Below are 22,317 nucleotides of genomic sequence, written 5' to 3'. Positions count from 1 at the left end.
ATTTTAGGGTTCAGGGGTAGGTTTGGGTTTTGGGGTACAGGGTTATTTTTAGGGTTCAGGGCTAGGTTTGGGGTACAGGGGTATTTTTAGGGTTCAGGGGTAGGTTTGGGGTACAGGGGTATTTTAAGGGTTCAGGACTAGTTTTGGGTTTTGGTGTACAGGGGTATTTTTAGGGGTTAGGGATAGGTTTGGGTTTTGGGGTACAGGGTATATTTATAGGGTTAAGATGGGTTAGTGTTTAAGGGTGTTGGGGTATTTTAAGGAGTAAGGGTGGGTTATGATTATGGGGTGCAGGGGTACTTAAAGGGAGCAGGTTGGGATTAGCACACGATATGAGACATGGCATGAAGGGCGGAACGTACCACACGCCGCCAGCGTTTGTCACGCCCACAGCACAACGCAGACACGCCCACAAGGGACTACTTTGCTGGCACGGTCCTTTTACCTTTTAAATGTATATGGTGGGCATCTGCATAGCCTATGTCCTTCTGCTGCAACTGCCCTTTCCAACGCTGTATTAGGTGTTGTGATTGGTGATGTGGTTCCTGAGATTACCCACCTCAAAGGTTTGGGCTCTCTCTTTATTATATTAGTATAGAAGTATAGATATATATTGGCGTGGTGGCCCCTGGGGTTTGGTGGTCCTGTGCAGGTGCACAGCTTGCACATGCCTAAGGCCACCCCTGTTCTTAATAACTTTGTTGCGGTTTGATGAATCTGCACAAATCCTTCCAATTATTAGGTTCATCCAAATTAGTAGCTGTTTGGAAAGTTACACTTCGTTCGTCAAACGGACACAAAAAAATTCCCAAAAATGACATTCTCATCTTAATTCTCATAAGAAAATTCACATTTGCTCTCTGATACAGAGAAAGGGCTTAACGTAATTACACCAGATTTGGCACCTGCAGAATTTTACTCAATGAAGTTGCGTGGTTTGGTGTAAATCAGTTTAGAAGTTTTCACACACTTTGCATTTAAAAAGGTGCTTGGACTGGCAGGAAGAGGTTATAGAGAGAAAGGTATCTGAACTGTTGGATCCTAAAATTTGTTGAGCGCAGGCCCTGTAGCCAGCCACTTCTGTGCGTAACATTAGGCTGTGCGCGCTGGGTATTGGCCATTACGGACGGTTGGATGCACGGCCTGGCCAGACCTTGATTTAAAGTATGAGGCCATAACAACTACCCTCAGGCAATCAATCGATGAGTTAGCCCCCGAAAAGGTACAAAAAGTAAAGGGTGCAGAGAAAGGAGCCCCTTGGTTCACCCAAAGTCTACGTGAACAAAAAAGAAAGCTCCGCTATCTCGAAAGATGTTGGAGGAAATCTAAAAAGGATATCTATAGGGAATCATATAGAACATCGTTTCAAATATATAAAAAGCTTATTGTTTCAGCTAAGAAGGATTACTACGAGACGCGCATAAACAACGCTACAAACATCCAGAGAGAAACCTTCCAAATCCTGAAAGAGCTAAGTAAGAAGGAGGAAAAGATAGACATATCGATCGACTGTGATACCTTTCAAGGATACTTCCTTGAAAAAGTAGCGACCATCTTGTCTGATATTAAGAAGAACAATCCAGTCTCACACACCGAACAACTGGCTCCTTTAAATCCCTCAATCCCTATCTTTACCAGATTCCCCGAAATCGACCCTACCACCCTGAGACAACTTGTAGCATCCACCAAGTCAGGCTCCCCCGCCGACCCGTGCCCACCCGATATCCTCCGACTAGCAGTTCCGATCCTAGAGGATCAGATCTTAGACCTCTTAAACACCTCATTAGCTACTGGATCATTACCAACCTCCTTTAAAGAAGCACGCGTCAGACCCCTGATAAAAAAGCCTGGGGCAGATCCATCCAGCCTGAAGAACTACAGGCCTATCTCCCAGTTGCCATTTCTGTCAAAAGTTCTAGAACAGCACGTGCTAAAATCCCTGTCATCCCTCCTGGAATCTCACCATCTTCTCCAGGAGCGGCAAGCTGGCTTTCGTGCCCACCATAGCACAGAACTAGTAATGCTGTCTGTACTAGACGAGCTTAGATGCATGGCTGACAGCAAAAAGCCAAGCGCCCTGATATTACTAGATCTTTCAGCGGCGTTTGATACTGTCAGCCATGCACTGCTCCTGGGCAGATTGGCTGGGTTCGGGATAGGAGAGCAAGCCCTCAAATGGTTAACAGCCTTCTTATCTGGGAGGACGCAGAGAATCCAGGTAGCAGATCAGGTCTCCGAGGCGGGTGCCTTAGCATGTGGAGTCCCGCAGGGCTCTGCGCTCTCTCCACTCCTATTTAATCTTTACTTACAGCCATTGATAAAGTCCCTGACAAACATGAACTGTAAAGTTTTTAACTATGCCGATGATACTCAGCTGCTGCTGAGTATCGACAACACACCATCGGCTCAGTCCATGGCCCAAGACATATTACGTTTTACAGTAAACTGGATGTCGTCCAATTTATTGAAAATCAACCCAGATAAAACGGAGGTTCTCGTAGTTTCAACCTCGACCTCCCCCTGGAATGATTTGTTTTGGCCACAAGAACTTGGACCTACTCCAAAACCGTGCCCTAGCGTTAAGAGCCTCGGTATGAAAATTGATCAGGAACTCTCGATGGCTAACCAAGTGTCCGCTGTAGTTGGTTCTTGTACCAATCTAATCAGGCAACTGCGTAAGCTCGTCCCCATACTCTCAAGGAATATGCTTCGAACCATTGTCTCAGCCACAATAGTGTCTAGAATCGACTACGGCAATGCGTTATACCTTGGCCTCCCAAAAAACTTATCCAACCGTCTTCAGGTCATTATGAATGACGCAGCGCGCTTGATATTTGGAGTGCCAAGGCGGACTCATGCCTCCCCTTTGCTCTATAGGCTACATTGGTTGCCTATAGTACAAAGAGTCGAATTCAAGAGTATGTGCATCTGCCACAAAGCAATCCACGGACAGGCGCCAGCCTATATAAAAGAGAGACTTGAAATATACGAACCTAAGCGCGCCCTGCGATCGTCCGATCCTTTTTGCTATCCTGCCCACGCTTTAAGCTGGCAACAAAAGGAGGCAGATCCTTTTCAGTTCAGGCCCGATCATCTGGAATAAGCTACCGGAGGCACTTCGCAGAGAGTCCAACCTTCTCCACTTCAGGAAGTCCTTGAAGACTCTACTCTTCAAAGACGCATTTACTTCCTAGTAGACGGTTACTAGCCTCTGACTCTCTTATATACTCATCCTGTTTCTTGTTGCTGTACTTGGTTAGTAGCGCTTTGAGACCTGTCGGTGAGCTGGCGCGATACAAAACCCAGTTACAAATTACAAATTACAAATTAGCCATTAACAGAGGTCAGATCCAAAAATATATTTACATTTAAAATATGATAAAACACCATGGAAAATCACTGAAAAAACAGCTTAGTTAAAGTGATGTTATAGTTAGGTTTAGTAATAAGATCTTTATATACTTTAAAGAAAACCACATAAATACACTGTGAAAAATCAACGGTCAACATGATTTTATAATTAGGTTTGACAATCAGATCTTAACATATGTTCAAAAAGAACCCAGAAGTTCACTGAAAAAAAATCACAGTTAAAATGCAGTTATGGTCACAAAAGGAAACCTAAAAACCAAAGAAATTTGCCAGTTATAGTTCAGCGAACTAACTATAACTTGCACCCCGTCATGTTTTGCTTATGACCTCACATATTACATTTTTCATGACATTCTAAAATACCTCATTGTACTATAACTGGTGAATTTCAGTGATTTTCAGGGTTAGGCGCTGGGCCATTTTAAAATATGATCACAGAACCCCATATATTGCCTGAAAAAAACAAAAAGTTATGGTGACATTGCAGCTCAGTGCTAACATCTTCACGTTTGTTAAAAAAGAAAACACTAGAAATTCACCCAAAAAAATAAGATTCAAGTGACGTTATAGTTAGGTGTTGAAATGAGACAAGAACTGTCATTAAGAAAAAACAAAAAACTCTATAATACACTAGTTACAGTTTACTCTCTTTATGATAACTTTCTCTCAAAATGCACTGCTTATGATCCTCACATATTACATCACTTCTAAAATGTGAAATTGCGTCATTGATGACATCAGTCATTAGATCTAAAGAACAATATTTTTCGAAATACTAATGAGTACTGTGGTCTCCCCAACACAGTTTTAAAGGAAAACAAGGCAATGGGGTGATGAATAAACCACACAGAGGGTTGGGTATGTATGTCATGAGTGATGTAATATGTGAGGTCATAAGCAGTAGATGATGGTGGCGCAGGCTGTAGTTTGGAAGGTCCGTTTAATTTTCAGCAGTGATTTTTTTACATTGGTAATGTCCATTTCACTGGCTCCCATCTCAAAATCTGCTGTTAGTTTAGCCTTTAGGCTTTGATGGCTTTGAGAGCATTGCTTGGTTTTGTTTACCTTTACCCTTTGTAAAAATATTTTTACTAATTTTTCCAAGTTTTATGAACTTTGTAAATTGTTCCTACATTTTCCATATGGAGATCTCCATAGGAAAAGGTTTAGAAAAAAAAGTACACATGTAGATTTATCTCAGTTTATCTTTGTGAATAAGCCCGTTATCTTTAAATGCCCATAACCTAGCAACATAGGACCATGAACCTTTAAATCAGACAACAACAAAATAATACAATCAAAACAGTGTATCAAAGTGTAACAGTAAGGGCGAGAGAGACAGCCAATATGCAATGTGGTCCTTTGGTTGGTACCCAAGTAAAAACGACTGAAATTAAAATCCATTGCGGGTTATATGGTGGGGGAGGGGGTCCTACTCCAAATCTAACACCATGTAATATTTAGCATACCAGGTCATAATGTCTGCCTATACAGGAGGTATCCTGTCCTCTGAAGTAATAGAGAAACACATGCATGAGCAAACAAATGATGGATTAAACCCAGATCCGTGTGACTGGGGGTGAATGTTTGCATTGTCCAGCATTCCGTCCATCAATTGTTTCTTTTGCATATGTTTATCAAGGATGTCTTTCATCAGACTTGGCCTTTAAATTTACCAGAAGTGTATCCCAGTCTCTGTGTTGGGTGGTTCTTTCTGGCATTCTCTGAATTGTAATTGCTGTGATATTTGCTCTAGGCCAATGGTGGCTCTATCACTTCTGACACCCATGTCAAGTGTGCAGCTCTTGTAAGAGTAACGAAAGTAAGAAATTGTCTCATACCCGGATCATATACCTCTCTCAATGATTCAAAAGTATGCATTATATACGTACCCCACTGTGTTGATCCCTCACCCAGTCTAAAACATTATGAGTTTTATCAATATCTTTGAATCTGGGGAGATGTCACAGGGGTATCTCAGGAGAATATGAAACCTTTATACCTGCTCACTTTAAATATTTATTCCAGCCCCATTGTACTGCATTTCAGGGCACTAGGATGAAGATTTGTTAAATTCAAACTGCCTATCATCTTAAACGGGTCTATGTTCCAGAATCCCCCTCACTTCAGTACCCTCTGGTTCGTTATCCTCTCTGTGCCTTCGTATAGGCTACTGCAGCAGGGCTGTGAGATAATAAACTTTATAGTTGGGGTGTGCCCCATATCATCTTATCCGATGGTTGTATGGCCTGTTTCAGTGCCAGCCTTTTTCTATCCTGTCCCCTAATTAAGTTGGAGAGAAGAGTATTGAGTTCCCAAAAAACAAAACATAAAACATTATCCTCCAAAAATTTGATTAACAGTTTAGCAATAGTGATCCTCCCCTTGAGAGACCAGGCCAATCTAGCCCAGAAGGGAAACAACTGATTCTAATTGGTTAGAAACCTGGCTAGATTACCCATGAACCGGCGCTTATTAGCATGGAAAATTCGAACCTGCAGGTATTTAAGTGTTTCAGAGTACCATTGAAATGGGAAGTGTGATAGGGGACATTGGCCTGGGGGCACATTATCACACAAAGGAAATACACATGATCACTCAATTGATTTTCAGGCTTGAGCAAAGTCTATAAAAACTTGCATCACCGCAAATAAGTTATGTTCAGGGTCCTTTACAAATAGTAGATGATCATCTGTGTACAGCAAGGTAATATGTGTTCCACCCAGAAGCTGCATACCTCATTCCTGAGCCATAGTACTCAGTTGGGCCTCTTAGGGTTCCAGTCAATGTGAAAAAGGTATATGGGACGAGGGGCACTTGGTACCTTTTAAAGCTGGGCCATTGCTGGTAGACCAGTCGATCTGTGCAGACCTGATCAGTGGCAGTGTATATAATAACAAGCATTTACAATGCAATAGGTCTCGCATTAGGAAAGTTTGAGCTATTGGTATTGTAAATGACACATTTTTTATTTATGTCTTGTTTTTGAAAATAGCTAAATTAATAGCTATGTCATTTACAATGCTAATAGTTATAACTTTCGCAAATGCGACACCTATAGCATTTCTAATGCAATATGCTTGAAAGACGCTCTGCTAAATTTTACTTATAAAAAAGCCAAGCACACGACACTGCAAGAGCAGCAACATTGTGGTAGGTTCTCCTGAGCTTTAATTGGAAGCGTTTTCAATATTATATGTAACAAGCCATAGTTGTATTGTATTGTACAGTGAAAGGGCAGTGAACTGTCTTCCTAGAGTGTTCGAAGTTTCACTAAAACCCAACGGAACACGGTGTAACTTGGGGATATGGAGGAAAGGGAAAGTTACCTGGTATCAAAGACTGTTCTGTAATCTTGGAATCTATTGTTTTTAAATATACATCTTTACTACCATTTGTTATATTCCGGATCTCAATGTTACATCTTTGTTCAATGTATGTGAACATTCCCCCGCCCACTGCTCAATATGTTCTACCATAACAATCGCATGACATGACATTGTAAATTATAAGCACCAAGAGTGGAAAATCATCGGCCTGAGTAATAAATCTACAATTGGGATAGAGATCTCGCAGGGTGTCACAACCTCCACCAGGCCACTGGCCACAGACATCGTCCGTGAGATCTGCGCAAAGGAGGGCGGCGTCTAAGGGCCCAGTTCAGCTGCCTATGGAGCGCGTCATAGCACCCAGCAGACTACCCCATCTACTCCACTAACCTTTGGTCATGCCGAAACACCAGACGCATTCGTGTACAACATAGCTAAAAAAAAATTCCAAAGTCAATAGCCCTCGCATAGGTGAGACCTATTGGTTTTGCCAGTGCTTGCTTACTTTTGATTTCACAGACATTACCACAAATGTTCCCTGCAGCAAGCTCTAACGCACGCAATCCCCCACATTTCACACACACCGCGTGTCTTTACAAGTTCAAAACTGCCTTGATTAGCAGAATCAGGGCAGCTTTTCTTTAGATACGCGATATTCAATATTTGGGATCAGTTTTATTTTGGTGCCCCGGTCTATTTTCTGTTCCGGTTCGACCTTGGCGCAGAAGAGCTATGGCTGAGATTTCAAACAGACTCTATATTTAAAATGTATTTGCTTCGGAATACATGCAGCGCTAGACGTTGCCTTGCCGCCTCGTAACTCAGTACCGATCAATTCATTACAGGATCAAGATTTTAGGGATGCCGCGCGCCCAAACCAATGCGTGTCGTGGCCACTTGCTCCCCACGACTACCGCGTGGAACCCGGCAATGCACCAATGAAGCCAGGTCTTGGGCCAAACGTCGTCTTTAGAATCAGAATATCACACTCGGTTGCCCTGTGCACGGGAATATTTTGGTATTGTTAGCTACCACGAGGATCAGGCCGAGGTCAGCAAGGTACTTTCCAGGCTGGACTTTCTCAGTGCGTTTCAGAAACACAAAGCTGAAAGAGTGCAGATATTTCAAAGCCCCATTAACGCCCGGGGCAGAGGTTCCGTTAAACCAGGCGTCCCTTTTAATGGGCACTGGGGCCTGCCAAGAATAACAAGTCAGCAGCGGCAGTAAAAACAAATTGGTGTTGTGTGCCTAATTGAAAACTAACTTTCAGATTGAGGCTGTAAGGCACTCCATCACGCAGAGATAAGTTATGGTGCAATGACCCCTTGTCCCCTCTGCTGCAGCCCTTCAACTCAAGTGCCCTTGCCTGTGATGTCCCCAAACTATCTTTAACAAGCACAATTTAAAGTAGAAAATATTTGAACCAACAGACACACTGAGCTTTGCGAGAGCGCGATGAGCTATGGGAGAGAGGGTCAGACAGACCGACTGATTTAAGAAACAGGTTGGTACAGACATACCCCCCCGCCGAAATAATGCGTGTGTGCGTGTGGGGGGGGGGTAGATAGACAGACAACTCTGGGGGAGAGGCACATACATACTGACTGGATTAGGAAACAGATAGCAGCTGCATCAACTATAGAGGAGAGGGAATCTGGAATCTAAGAACAATGTGTAGACCAGCTGGTAGATTGTTCATGGGCCATGTTGGCGGATTAACCTTCCCTGAGAGGACAACAGAGTAAGATCAGAGTAATATCTGTCCGATGTAAACGTGGCTGAATTCTCCAGAGTGGATGAACCCGCCGTCGGAACAGCCGTTCTGCGATGGAACCATCCTCGCAAAATCCTGTACCCGCCCTATGTGGCTTTTCACAGAGGTGACTCCGCAGGTCAGTTTGGACCAGCAACTAAAGGTCCGGAGGGAGATGAGGCAGCCTCAGAAGCGAAACAGAGCGGACGGTGGAGCTGGCGGCCCTTCCATCAGCGGGCTGTCAGCCTCACTCATAATAAAGAGGATATCCGGATATACACGTGCAATCCACATCCTGCACTACCCCCTCGTTAAATCAAGACCCAAATATCCAATTGGGACACAGGTTACAACTGTAGCCAATGACGCTCACTGATAAATCAAAGTTGCAGAGTTTGAAAATCAACCCACGGTAAAGTCAGCCCTTGGTGCTGAAATGCTATACTATGGCCGTTTGTTACAATTTTCAATCCGTTCTTCGTCACCGCGCCTTTGGAGTCCCCGCCTACGCTGCTGCACGTTTCATTGCGATTTTGAACAAAGACCACAAAAACAGCACAACCGCGAACGTGCCTATGCTTGCTGCATGACGCCGGCTGTGCCCGCCTCCCTGCTCGGGGCCGTGCTGCCATTGGCGGACCCCTGATGCAGGAAGCCAGGCAACGGGAGAGAAGACGTAGGCCGGGCCAGAAGAAAGAAGGAAGTCCCGCCTGCTGCTGGGCTATGATTGGCTGCCCGCCGGGATGGAGGAAAGAAGCCGAGTCCTCCCGCGGCCCGGGGCTCCCGTGAGCTACGGAGAGCCCTGGGGCCGCCCCAGAGAAGAGAAATCCTGCGTAGCCGGTGAGTGGGGTCCGGTGCTGGTGTGTGTATGTGTATGTGTGCGATTGCGGCGGCGGGGGGAGGGGGGTCTTTGTATGTGTGCGTGCGTGCGTGTAGGTGCGCTGGTGTGTGTGTGGGGGTCTCTGTGTGTGCGTGTAGGTGCGCAAGTGTGTGTGTAGGTGCGGGGGCGGGGGGGGTGTGCCTGTGTATGCGTGTGGCTGTGTATGCGTGTGGCTGTGATGTGCGCATGCATGAGTGTAAGTGCGCGTGCACGCAGCTGAATCCAGCCGGGGAGAAGCGCGTGGCAGTTTCTTGTCCGTCATTCCCCCGTGTCAGCTAGCTATAGTTCTCCACCTGGACCGCATCCTTCGGATGCGTGTTCCCAGGCTCGACCTAAAAATACATCTCACCATACTCCCTCTAAAGCCCATCTTCTAGAGGACAGCACATAAATGTGGCGAGGAGATTCACAAGCTAGCTAAGGCTTGCTTGGACGTTTTTCCAGTGGTAATTTCTTTCCTTTCCTGGCAACCTAGGATTTGAATGCTGTCTCCTTTACTCTGCGCTACATTGATAACCACCTCCCTATCCACAAGGCATTAAAAACGTATATTTTCACCACTCCTCCAAGCCTCATTTTCATCTGGTTAAGTCTCCATTTAACACCAGGATGTACTAATTGGGCGACAGTACACTGTACAAATTGAAGTAGTGTGGCTGTGAAGTAGTGTGGCTCACTGGTTAGAGGCGGCAGACCCGAGAGCAGAGGACGGCCCGGGACCAGGGTTCGATTCCCGGCGCGGCAGGTTTCTGGACCAGGGTCAGCGAACTCGATAATTCTCTCACCTCGGTGCCCACTCTGATCAGCGATCACACTCGGCAACTCTGGGCATTAGCTTGCCTCATCTTCACTAACGGCCCCACCAGACCGCCGGGGATGCCTGGTCTCACCCTGGAGATACCCATTAAGGGACCATCTCTCAGGGAAGCCAGGAAGGGTTTCGCAGCGGTCGAAGCGCCTTGGGACCCTACGGGTAAGTAGTGCGCTATATAAACGCCAATACATTACATTACATTACAAATTAAATAATGAATGTATTCATTTTATAGGTAATTGTTTTTTTGTGTTGCGTGCAGGGACTTGTAGTTGTTATTTAGTTACAAAAAAAAACAACAATATGAGAAAAAAAACATACACTGTAAATTTGTTTCATTTTTTTTAAAAAGTCAGCCACCGTTTTGCTTATAGGTCTATTGTTTTGTTTTTTTTGTTTAAACTTTATTTGATTTGTTTTGGTTTTTTAACGTTAATTTTTTTACTGTTAGGTTGGAAGTGTGCTTTAATGTTAATTTGGAGGTGTATGTTTTGATTAATGTGTAGGCTATTGATTCTATGTAGCCTAGCCCTTGAAATATTTTGGCCTTTGTTTGGGAGCTTGGTTTGCAATTGTTTTTGTTTGTTTTGATGTTTTGGGATTTAAAGTGTGTTCTAGTTGTTGTTTCTTTATGATGTCTTGGCAGCGAACTTTCTTTTGTAATATCTCTATAAATTGGTAGAGTGGGGTGGTGTCCTCCTTGTGCACCTTGGAAAGGGTTTTGCCGCATTTTTGTTGTTTTGTTTGTTTTAGCTTTTTTGTTAAAGATACTTTCGAAAATATTCCCTCATGCTATCACAGTATGTGGATCCTGGGTTGGTGGATGTGCCGTATTTAGTGTCTTTGAAGTAGTGAACGAAAAGCCTGGGTTGTTGTTAGTTTTATGATATGAGGTGTCTAGTAGTAATTCGTAATGCATCACTACTTCAGAATCCGGGACAAAGGGTACAGTTATCATTATTGTTAACATAAAGGCAAACTGGCTGATAGTGGCGTACGCTATACTTAAAGTTGCTTTCCTAGGGATTGCCAAAATTCTTTGTTGTAATGGAAGGACCATCCTTGAGTATAGGTATAGGATAGATGGTTAGTATTCAGTGTGTCAAAGCGTGGCCAACATCTATTTTTCTTTTGGTTGAGAAAATATTTCAGGTTTTTGGAGAATTACAGACAAATTCTGGGTACTTTAGTAGACAGTTTGGGGGGAGGCCAAGCACAAGTGAATGCCATTATTCATGTACAGTCCATGTATGCAGTAAATGTTAATGGGTTGGGGCATACGTTAAATGTTCCATCCATTAGCCACATTTGGGATTGAAATATTGTTAATAAAGTGTTAGTGCAGAATATGATTATTATTTTATCACAATTTTTCTTGTCCTAGAGGAAAAATTTATTAGTCTTTGGTATATGTCACAGTAAGATGGGCGAATATTTATTTCAGAAAAGGTTTTCACTGCTGGTGTCTCTACTCTTGCTTATCTTTCTCTTCAGATTTGGGAATTATGGCATTTATACGGCTACTTGAGGTGGAATTCTCGAGACATATGTGCTAATTATAGCCCTAAAAATGAGCTGTAGAGGTGGTAGATGCTCAAGTCTTATGTTTCTAATTTCTGTTTCTGCCATGGAAAGTGAATGCTTGTGTTCTCTCACATTTTCAATGTAGTCATTTATTGTAATAGCACAACCATATCACCCACTGCAGACGTATCTAGTGCACATTTAATGGGGTGCTAATTTCTAATACTTTCTTTAGAGTTGGTGTACCCCATATAAGTTTCTCTTTTTATGCCGCTGTGTGGTTTGGTTCAATTGAGATTTTGGGATATGTGAATGATATAAGTTAAATAAAAATAGTTTTATTTCGATAGTTTACGTGTTTTTGGGGAGATGTTACATTTCATTTAGTTTTCATTGTAAGATTATAGAATATTTATATACTGACAGATTCTTTGCCTTCTTCAGTAATGAAAAATTAAACCTCGAAAAGAAGTATGAGAATTTTTTTTTTCTTTGAGCAATTTCTCCTTACATATCTGGGAGGAGACATGCAAGCATGCAAAGTATCTGACTTGTGGGGAACCATCACACCAGATGGAGGTGGCCATTGTAGTTGGTGGTATATCCTGTTTCATGGCTAGCTCCTTGCAATCTTAGATATTGTTAGCAGTCAATGGTGTGGATGCCTGCTTGTTGTTTTGGACACAGGCGGGTGGTCTGCTCTGCTGGACCAGCAGGACACCCACTGCTCTGCACATTGAGGCCTGCTTCTGTTGTCACTGTAATGCTAGTCAACACTGGGAGCTACTACTTCAAGTTTTAAGGAAGGAGCTCAGAGATGTTTTTGGTAAGGGGAAGGATAGTAATCCCATATGTGGAATGATGACATGTTTCAGCCTAGTTGATCAAAACCTTTGTATCAGCGGCTTTCTTCAGGACCAGGTACAATTGTGTTATTGCTGCTGCAAGATGTGAAAAAATCATAATAATAAATTTTATACAACAGCGATATTCCTGTTTTTCTTTCTTTTGTCAGGTTGTCCGGGGCGAGCTCTTTCGAGAATCGAGGTACCGACGGACAGCGCGGAGCCTCCCTCCAGAGCAGCCTGTCAGGTAGAGGTGAGGCTGGGCTATCCTACAGTTGAGGATAGCTTGGGTAGAACCTGACAAAAGAAAGAAAAACAGGAATACCGGTGTTGTATAAAATGTATTATTATGATTTTTTCACATCTTGCAGCAGCAATAATACGATTATACCTGGTCCTGAAGAAAGCCGCTGATAAAAATGTTTTGATCAACTAGGCTGAAACATGTTGACCATAAAGTGACAGTGGTTATATATCCATACCACTGTGCTGTTTCATTTTAATCCTGTCAGGTAGAACACTAGAATAAAGTAGTTGACAGTGAATTTTATCTAGACAGTTTTAACTCACTTTCTATTCTCCACACAGCGCTGCTAACCTCACTACACCCATCATTCCACATATGGGATTACTATCATTCCCCTTACCAAAAACATCTCTGAGCTCCTTCCTTAAAACTTGAAGTAGTAGCTCCCAGTGTTGACTAGGTTTTCTACACTGGTAAGGAGGACCCATATGATGAAGCATGTCACCTTCGGGTGAGTGAGGGTTCTTATCCTTAAGGGATGTCTTCCCCCTTGATGATAAACATCACTTAGGTTAGTTTCGAGAGAGCTAGGTCTAAAACTGTATAAACTGATTTGATACACATGGACAAGACTAGAGGTGTGTTTTTTGGTATATAGATTATAATTAAGGGAATACACACCCACTAGTCTATAAACTTTTTCCCTTCTGACCCCCGGTCTACGGTAGTGTAATAAGTCACTGTATTGCTGCCAAGCTCACTGTTCTCTGCTCTTCTGTGGTGGCAAGTGTGCTCCAAATGCACTCCAAGAAAGCAGGTAAGCAGGAAGGTCAATAGATCCCAACACTGCAACATCCTGATATCGTTCTGCTACCACCTCTTATCACTGTATCCAAGGCCACCTCTTCACATAGGCTTACATTTGTTTAATTACAGAAACGATAAGTGATGGAGGACTTGAGAAGCAGGCTATACGCTATGCCATGCTATGCTCTGGGCTATGTTAACTTGGGAAGGAACACCCAGCTAACCGTCTATCAGTGAGGGGGTTAAGACTGGTGACCTTTTCCTATCTTAGTTTGACAACCTGTCGTGCAGGGTGCACATTTATCTTGGATCACAGTTTGAATATACTGAACCCCACTATTCCACTGCTCCTGTTAGACTTCTTCTCCCTACACCTACCATGCAAAAACCGGTGGTGTATTAAAGGGGGTCATATAGTGAGTAGAATATACGAGAATTCTTGGGGAAGCAAGGGACACATAGTTATTAGGCTGAGGAACACCTGGAAAACATCTAGGTTGGGTGCATTGTTGGCTAAAGCTGTGACCCGGACTAGAGTTGGCTTAGGAAACAGGAGTGTGAGTTAAATCCTATCCTCAATGCACCCTACCGTTAAACATTCAAGAGCTTGACAGTAGTTACAGAGTGCTTGGGTATTGATCCCTGAAATATGCTATTGGTTGTTTCCAACTGCGTCATCCTATATCACACCCTGCAATGTCAGGTCAACTCTTCACCACTTTGGCTAGATGGAATCTCGATCATGTGTGTTTTTGGGTGCAAGTTAAGATATCTGAATATTTATTCAATGTAGCCCTCAAGCCTCATGATTAGCTACAAGACAAGCTTCAAGAAAAGCAGGGCTCCTTAGCAGAGGTAAATCAAGAGTGCCAACTATAGGTGAAGCCATGTATGGGCTTAACCCAAGAGGGTAAAGGGAGAAACATATTGATGTTGATTGAAAAGGAGCTCCAAAGCAATAGAGGAGGTGTAGAGGAATTGATAGAATCACCCTCCTTGTAGATCCATATAAACAAAAAGATTCTATCAAAAAAAGTGCAAGTGTTAAATTTAGGATTTTTTCAGTTTCTTATTTTAGGGAGTGTGAAATAAGGCTCTTCATCAGACCAGTGAGATGAAGGCACTATGTGCTTTTAAAATACCCCTCACACACTAAGAATCCCTTAGTGTCATGCTTCATCATTGGGGTCTTCCCGTCCCTCTACGGGGCGGGGCGTGCTGCGACCTACGAGCTACGCGGGAGCACTATTTTTTGTGTGATGAGAGACTATGTGTTAGTGCAGTGTCAGTGAGATTAATGAAGTGTAGGGACCTTGTGATGTGGGTAAAAAAATTAAAAATTCCCTGGCTAGTGGAAAAAATAATTTTATTCACTTCCCTGGCTGGGAATGTTAAAAAGGGGTTGTGAGGTAGGGCTATTGGCACCTACCAGGTCGACATGTTTCACAGACAGTCCCCTACTGTCTGATCATCAGGACCTCTGATGGTCCCTACTAGAAGGTACTCAGTTCTAAGGTTTGCCTAGAGTCCTACAAACCGATAGCAAAAATAAGCTGTCAGTTTGTGCTTCAGGGCATGAGTTGGCCCAGGGTGAAGCTCAAAAAATTGAAAAAAGACGCAATGGTCTTTTCCCAGTTCTGATTGCGTGCCTCATGAGCCGGCAAAAACGAGGGTTTTTCAACGCGGTCAAGTAACCGCTAATAAGCACTGCTTTAGTCCTACCCCCGTGCCGCTCCTCGGCACGGGGGTAGGACTAAAGCAGTGCTCCCGCGTAGCTCGTAGGTCGCAGCACGCCCCGCCCCGTAGAGGGACGGGAAGACCCCAATGATGAAGCATGACACTAAGGGATTCTTAGTGTGTGAGGGGTATTTTAAAAGCACATAGTGCCTTCATCTCACTGGTCTGATGAAGAGCCTTATTTCACACTCTCTTAAATAAGAAACTGAAAAAATCCTAAATTTAACACTTGCACTTTTTTTAATAGAATCTTTTTGTTTATATGGATAGAAAAGGAGCTGCTGGAGAAGATCTGGATAGAGATAGAAAAAATTGTGGCAAATTCCAAAGAGGTGATCCATAGTGAAAAACCCATGCTTATTCTTGCACACATAACATCAACCACAATATCTGTCACAGGGGAAATAATCCGCAATTATTGTTACGAAGTGGAGGTGCATGAGGACCCAAAACCAGACCAAAAAGAAGCAAGGTCGCCTTTGCCTGAAAGCAATGACACACTCATGGATCTTTTTTTATTTTTTTTATAACAATGTTTTATTATTAATCAAAGCAACTGTAGGGCATACAGAGAATCACAGTGTGCACACATAGAGATCGGCAAACGTATGATCTAGATACAAAAAACATTTGATAGGAAGCATTACATTTATGGCAATTGGATACTTCTCGTGCCTGTTAGCAGTCCCCCATCCCCTACCCTCTTACTCAGAGTCACTGTGACTGTCCATCGTCGGAGGGTCACACAAATATCCCCTGTATTCATTCCATGCACCCCAAAGCATTACACACTTCCGTGGACATTTTCGATTCAGATACACTGTTCGTTCAGCCAACATTGCGAAGTCAAGATCAGAACCCCAATCCTTGACTGCCGGTACCTCCGGGGATCCCCAGTATCTAGCTATGTTCCTTTTAGCGTACATTATTCCTAACGTCATCCAGTCCTGGGTGGAGTGAGTGAGATCATTGGGTTCCCAGATGTTTAATAGACAGCACCTAGGGTCCGGAACTATTGAGTCCTTAACCACCTGTGACATAGTCCTCATTACCTTGGCCCAATAGTTTGCAATGCTATGGCAATCCCAGATGGTGTGAAAGAACGTCCCCATCTCCCCGCACCCTCGCAAACAGTATTTATGTTCGGCTCTCCCAATCGCGTGCAGGGTGACTCTAGTAAAATATACCCAATGTAGTATTTTCAATTGTACAAGTCGAAGTCTGGAAGGAATAGCAACCTCCCGGGGGGAGGAAAGCGCAGTCTGCCAATCTGACTCATCAAACTCTCCCACCTCCTTAGCTCACTTGTCCTTTAGTTTCAAAGTTGGGTCCGGTAGGTTATTAATGAGCTTACGGTAAACAAATGAGGTCGCTTTTTTGGGCATGTGCTCTGTAAGGAGCCTGTCTTCTAGCGGGGTAGAGTCTGGAACCTCGTCCCCAGGCTGGATAAGTGATCCCAAGGCATGATGAATTTGCAGGTATCTAAACCTTTCAGTGGGCGCCAGGTCATATTGTTCCATAAGCTGCTCAAATGTTAAGATGGCACATCGTTGCCAGAGGTCTCCCACTGTGGAAATACCCGATCAGATCCCATGCCTGGAAGCCCCTACTGTTGCATAAGCGGCCTTATTGGCGCGATGACCAAAGTGGAGTCATTTGTGTAAGGATGTTTTTACATTTAAGCCGGGCCTGGGCCTCATACCATAATATAACTGTGTGGGCCGTAGGGCCAAGCAAGGCCGACATGCCTGTTTTATCGTAAAGTGCAGCTAACACTCCACCGTTACCTAGGTCGTACCTATCTGCTTTAAATGCTGGCTCAGTCTGGTGCACGTGTAACCATTGATTTATGATCTTCAACTGGGCTGCCCAGTAGTATAGTTGGATATCGGGAGAGCAACTCCACCGTCATACCAGCCCTTAACTAATTTCTGTCGGGATATGGGTTACGGTTTATCTCCCTAAAGAAGACCTGAGACAGTGTGTCTATGGATCTGAAATATTTTGGAGAGACAGAGAATGGGGTATTCTCGAGGATATAGAGCAGCCGAGGCAATGTCTTCATATTATATAATGCCGCTTTCCCCAGGAGGGTCAAGGGCAAGGTATGCCAATGTTGTACATCAGTGCGAAAACGCTCAAGAGGGGGTGCCAAATTACCCCCGAAAAGGGCCTCTTGATTAGGCGTCTCCCAAACCCCAAAATACTTAAGGGGCTCTTCAGTGATTATCAATGGACAGTCGGCCGGAAGTTGCGGTGGGTGGCCCTTGAGGACAAATAAAACAGACTTGGACCAGTTAATAGTATACCCCGAGACCCGCCCAAAAATTTTACAAATGTCAAGGAGAACTATGATCAAGCGTCTGGGCAGGGTCAAGTATAAAAGGATATCGTCCGCATATAGTGATATACGGTCCACCCATGTCGCGGTCCAACTGAGTCCCTTTATCATGGGGTCCCACCAGATCCATGCAGCTAGTGGTTCCAGAATCAAAGCAAAGAGCAATGGTGATAAGGGGCACCCTTGACGTGTGCCGAGACCGAGCGGAAAGTTCCTAGAAGTATGACCGTTGGCCACTACCTGTGCCAGTGGTTTGTATAGAGTAGTTGTACCCATGCACAACATTTGGGTCCAAAGCCAAGATGCCAGAGGACCGCAAATAAATAAGGCCATTCAACCATGTCAAATGCCATTCGGGCGTCCAGGGATAGAATAACCGCAGGCTCTGGGAGACTTGGGATCCGTGCCATCACCGCGTGGACTCGTCGCAGATTAAGAGCAGTGTTTCTATTTGGCATTAAGCTGTATTGATCTGGGTGGACCAGTGTTTCAAGATGTGGGGTTAGCCGGTTGGCAACCATTTTAGCTAAAATCTTGGCTTCCGCGTTAAGTAAGGAGATCGGACGGTATGATGTACACTCGTCAGGGGGTTTGCCAGGTTTCGGTATTGCAACAATTGACGCTATTCGTTGATCCTGTGGCAATTCCCCCCTACTCAGACTATCTAAAAACATAGCTAAGAGGTATGGGACTGTTAGTTCAGATACTCGCTTATATAATTCAATAGGGTCCCATAGCTTTACCCGATTGCAGGGACTGAACCGCAGCAATGACTTCGTCCTTCGTAAAATCGGATTCTAAAAGTAAGGCTTCATCCTCCGATAGAGACGGCTTTTTTATGTCTTTAATGTAGGTTTGTGCCTCTTCCGTCGTCAAGTGCGAATGAGAGGTGTAAACTTGTTCATAATTGTCAGCTAAGGTGTCAACAATGTCCACTGGGGTGGTGACAACCACGCCCGTGGAGGTGTGGAGTTGTGCTGTCGTCCTCTGAGCCCTCTCCTTCAACCAGGCCAAAAGTTTCCCCGCCTTATCCCCTCCTTCATAAATAGTGTGGTGCGTGTGTTGGAGCCGCAGTCTAACTTGTTCCCACTGATGTTCAGTAAGCTTGCATTGTTTGAGGCGTAGCTGCTGTGCCGTCTCTATCGTGGGGTCAATGTCGTGCTGTGATTGCAGCATGGCCAGTTCAGTTTCAATCGTCCTGAAGCCTTCACAGGCGGCCGCTCCTCACGCTGCTCCCGGTGGTATCGTAGCGCTTCACTGCCTCGCATTGCTCTAATTGATCTCTGTAATAGTTCGAATTGCTCTGATTGATCTCTGTAATAGTTCGCTTTGCCCCTGCATCCATTAGTGCCTGCTTGCTGCTAATTGTCATATTGTAGCGCTAATTTGCGAAAGCGCGCATTGACTAGCATTCATTGGTGCTTTGCTGCCTTTGCCTGTATTAATATTTTGTGCCTGATTGTTGCCTGATTGTCCCGGTGCCACTGCCCACTACTTAGCGCTTACTAGGTTGTGCCCCAATCCAGTTTCGATTTTGGCTTGCAGCCATTTTGGTGTTTGTTGTTGTGCCTCCCTGCCTGCCTCTCCGCCCCGCTCCCGCCTCCCAGCTGCTCCTCCCTCCCACTGATACTGCAAGCTCGACATCCGTGAGTGGCGCTGTGACCGTCCTGGAGCCTTCAGAGGCGGCCGCTCCTCACGCTGCTCCTGGTGGTATCGTAGCGCTTCACTGCCTCGCATTGCTCTAATTGATCTCTGTAACAGTTCGAATTGCTCTGATTGATCTCTGTAATAGTTTGCTTTGCCCCTGCATCCATTAGTTCCTGCTTGCTGCTAATTGTCATATCGTAGCGCTAATTTGCGAAAGCGCGCATTGACTAGCATTCATTGGTGCTTTGCTGCCTTTTCCTGTATTAATATTTTGTGCCTGATTGTTGCCTGATTGTGCCTGTGCCACTGCCCACTACTTAGCGCTTACTAGGTTGTGCCCCAATCCAGTTTCGATTTTGGCTTGCAGCCATTTTGGTGTTTGTTGTTGGGCCTCCCTGCCCGCCTCTCCGCCCCGCTCCCGCCTCCCAGCTGCTCCTCCCTCGCCCCTCCCCCCTCCACTAGCCATTTATGACAGATGCTTTTGCGTGCAGCGTTCACGCGCAGCGGTCGCGCCCCATGCGTGCCGAAGGTGCGCCAAAGGTAAGCCCGTCTACGCCCGTCCGCGCCTGGACCGCGCCCAGCGCCAGATCCCCTGGCCCCCACAAAATCCTCTCCGCTCGCATAACATACGACGCTGCAACCCTTTCAGCCCTTAACCCCGGCCGCCCACCTACCTGCTACCAAGCCGCCCCAGGACACACCCATGGACCCTTCACCTGCCATTCCTGCAAGTTCGACTGCATCAGGACCCACACCAAATCCACAAACTCCAAACAGAGCTCCGACACTAACCAGCTAAAGTGCATCCTGCTCAACACCCGCTCGGTCCACAGGCACGCCATTGAACTTTGGAACCTACTCGACACTACATCACCGGATGTCGCCTTCCTTACAGAAACCTGGATGAACGCATCATCAGCTCCCGACATCGCCATAGCCATCCCGGACAGCTACAAAATTATCCGAAAGGACCGCACCAACCAAACTGGAGGAGGCATCGCCATCGTCCACAAGAACACCATCCGCATCACGACCAATTCCGACTACTACCTCTCACACGCCGAACACCTTCACTTCCAGATCCACACCGATCCTAAGACCACACTCAGAGGCACCCTCATCTACAGACCACCAGAACCACGCACACAATTCAGCGATGACATCACTGACTTCATCAGTTCACACGCCCTCCCCTCCGAGGACTACATTCTACTGGGAGACCTCAACTACCGCCTTGAAAAGAAAAACTACCCCAACACCACCACCCTTCTGGCCAACCTGGCCAACCTCGGACTCGAACAAATTGTCAAAACCCCCACCCACTATGCCAGACACATGCTCGACCCAATCTTCACCTCCAGCAAACACATCTCCTTCAACCACACCACTGCTCTCCACTGGACGAACCACAGCTGCGTTCACTTCAACTTCAAAAAGACCACGACCCATAACCCCCCACAACCTATTCCCCGAAGAAACTGGAACAAAATTACCACCGACCAACTCTTCACATCGCTACACCAAACCCTTCTGCCAAATCATCGGACCCAAACCAAGCAGCCACCAACCTCACACAGTGGATCACCCATAGCGCAGACGAACTAGCACCCTTGAAGAACCATCAAATCAAGCAAGGTAACAAAAAAGTCCCCTGGTTCAACGATGACCTTAAGAAATCCAAGAAGGTATGTCACACCCTCGAGAAAGCCTGGAGAAAAAACCCTTCCACTGACAACCTGACCACCTTCAAGAACGCTACTCGCAAACACCACCAACTGATCCGATCCACCAAGAAATCAGCATTCAAGGAACGACTTGACAACAACGCCCACAACAGCAAGGAACTATTCAACATCGTCAAAGATTTCACCAACCCCACCGCCGCCACCAACGACATCACTCCCTCCCAAGACCTCTGCGATTCCCTAACCTCTTTCTTCTACAACAAAATCGCCGACATACATAACCGCTTTGAAAACCAGTCCGGAAACCAGTCCACTGCACCCACCCCCGAACTAACACCCCCCCTAACAACCTCTGCGCCTGGAACCCAATCACCACTGACGACACCATCCGTCTGATGAACTCCATCCACTCAGGATCGCCAACCGACCCATGTCCCCACCACATTTTCAACAAAGCAGACTCCATCATCGCACCCCATCTCCGAGACGTCATCAACTGCTCCCTCAACTCCGCTACCTTCCCGGAAAGCTGGAAACATGCCGAACTCAGCGCCCTTCTGAAGAAACCCACTGCAGACCCCACTGAACTTAAGAACTACCGCCCCATTTCGCTCCTCCCATTCCCTGCCAAAGTTATAGAGAAAGCCGTCAACAATCAGCTCGCCGCCTTCCTCGAAGCCAACAAATCCCTCGACCCCTCACAGTCCGGCTTCCGAGCCAAACACAGCACCAAAACCGCCCTCATCGCAGCAACAAACGACATCCGAACGCTACTGGACAACGGAGAAACAGCTGCCCTCATCCTACTTGACCTCTCCGCAGCCTTCGACACAGTCTGTCATAGCACCCTCATACAACGCCTCAGCAACGTCGGAATACAAGGAAAAGCATTGGTCTGGATCATCTCGTTCCTCGCCGGAAGAACCCAGAGAGTCCGCCTCCCCCCTTTCAAATCAGAGGCCACCGAAGTCATCTGCGGCGTTCCACAAGGATCATCACTCAGTCCCACCCTCTTCAACGTATACATGAGTCCCCTCGCATCCATCGCACGCCAACACAACCTCAACATCATCTCCTACGCAGACGACACCCAGCTGATCCTCTCCCTCACCAAAGACCCCAACACGGCCAAAACCAACTTACACAAAGGAATGAAAGAAGTCGCCGAGTGGATGAAGAACAGCCGGCTAAAACTAAACTCGGACAAAACGGAAGTCCTCATCCTAGGTTCATCCCCCTCCGCCTGGGACGACTCATGGTGGCCTCCGGCCCTGGGAACCGCACCTATACCGATGGAACACGCATGTAACCTGGGCTTCATCCTGGACTCCTCCCT

General features: G+C 45.6%; 1 protein-coding gene across 4 annotated transcripts in view; it reads left to right on the top strand.

Moving 5' to 3' along the window:
• The window catches only part of BICRAL (BICRA like chromatin remodeling complex associated protein), a 744,270-nt gene that overhangs the window by 80,129 nt on the left and 641,824 nt on the right, over positions 1 to 22,317 (top strand). Inside the window, exon 2 of one of the 4 annotated variants that reach the window (XM_086927817.1) lies at positions 12,688 to 12,770. The exons of the other annotated variants lie outside the window; for them this stretch is intronic. The gene's annotated coding sequence lies outside the window, so the exon portion shown is untranslated. The remainder of the gene's footprint in view (positions 1 to 12,687; positions 12,771 to 22,317) is intronic. 4 annotated transcript variants of the gene reach the window in all.

This window comes from Lissotriton vulgaris, chromosome 6, assembly GCF_964263255.1.
Source record: "Lissotriton vulgaris chromosome 6, aLisVul1.2, whole genome shotgun sequence".
NCBI classification, from domain to species: domain Eukaryota; kingdom Metazoa; phylum Chordata; class Amphibia; order Caudata; family Salamandridae; genus Lissotriton; species Lissotriton vulgaris.
The sequence above is the reverse complement of the archived record's forward strand: the minus strand, read 5'-3'. Positions and strand labels throughout refer to the sequence as shown.